The sequence below is a fragment of the Equus quagga genome, chromosome 10, assembly GCF_021613505.1.
Source record: "Equus quagga isolate Etosha38 chromosome 10, UCLA_HA_Equagga_1.0, whole genome shotgun sequence".
NCBI classification, from domain to species: Eukaryota; Metazoa; Chordata; class Mammalia; order Perissodactyla; family Equidae; genus Equus; species Equus quagga.
In genome coordinates, this window is record NC_060276.1 from 69,754,480 (window position 1) to 69,756,056 (window position 1,577).

Consider the following 1,577-nt stretch of genomic DNA (forward strand, 5'->3'; position numbering starts at 1 on the left):
CCCCCACCCCCACCCCCGGGAAGCTGCGGAGGAAGGGAGGCTCTGGCGAATTACCTATTTGGTTTGGCTGGCATCTGTAATAACTCCAGTAAACTGAGCTTTCAGGGGCAGCCTGGGCCAGGAATCCCAAAAGAAAGATAGTACCTGCAGGGGAGACTTGGAAACTCAGTAACTGTGAGACTAAGGATAATTTGTTTCTGCACATTGCCTTGAACTAAGACATAGATTTACTGTTGCCTGGGAGAAAAAAAATGCAGAATTTGAATTTGGTCCTGACCTTTGTAAACCATTTTTCTATGGCTTTCAAAATGACAATCTTTATGGGAGTTGCCAGTTATTTTCAGAGTGCATATTCTATATTTGAATTGTCCTTTTAAGTATTGCACTGCATCTTATTTTGAGACGATGCCATGATTAAAAAGTGGTTAGGAAAAAAACAATAATAAAAATGAATTTTTATTGTGTTTCTGGGCGTCAACACATTATCACATTGAATTCCTGTTGTCTATGGGCAATTTTTAAGAATTCCTAGTTAGAGGAACTAGAAGAGCCCTGAGAAATCATGTAAGTATAATGATACTTCAACTTTTTGTAGTAGCAGAACTCTTTTTCCAAACCAAATTTTAGACAGGCCTATAATTTCTAAGAGGGCTGCTGTGTTTGCAGTGGATACACAAAAGTCTTCCAACTCAGCCTCTGGCCCATCTTTCTCCCAACCTGCTCAGTGGCACCCAAGGGCCCAAGACACTGTTGAGGGACTCCAGGGCTCTAAGTAACACGGTATCAAAAGCACTAATCTAGCACCCCTCATTTAGCAGATGAGGAAACTGAGACCCTAAGTTAGGTGACTTGCCCAAGGTCCACAGCTAAGATGAACAGGGCAACAGTATATACAGTGTGTTGGGAAGGGGGAAAACTAGAGTCCAGGAGGATGGTAGTACAGGGGAGCATAATTTGCCACCTCTTTGGCATGAGGATTATTTGGGGCTGGTTATTTTTTAAAAACTGCAGACATAGGAAAAGCTCTGAAAACCAAGTAGAAGTTACCCTTTGTAAGAAACATTTACATATGTAAGGAAAATGTCCATTTGTAAAGGTGTCTCCCTCTCTGTACCAGGAAGAGGGGGATGACGTTATCTCTAGAAACTCTTATCCATGTGCAAGCACAGACTTAAATCTGCACAATAGCCTCACTTTTGTTTACCGTGTTTTTCTGGTACTCTCCCATGGCTGACTCCCCCCACCTCCAACAGTCTCCTTTGTCTTTAGCTGAAGATGGTATTTAAGGTGGCGACCTTGGCCATTTTGGAAAGTTACTCAGCTTTCCCAGGGTTTCTCCCATGTATACGTGTTACAAAGTTGTGTTTGATTTTCTCCTGTTATTCTGTCTCATGTCAATTTAATTCTTAGACCAGCCAGAAGGGCCTAGAGGGGAGAGGAATTGTCTTCCGCCCCTACAGTAGAAGACATTTGAAGTAATCTATGCCTGGCTGTCGAAATGAGATGACCTTTCAAGTATTTCCTGATGTGACTCCCTGAGAGAGATGATAGATGTTCATTTGTCATGTTTGGATCTT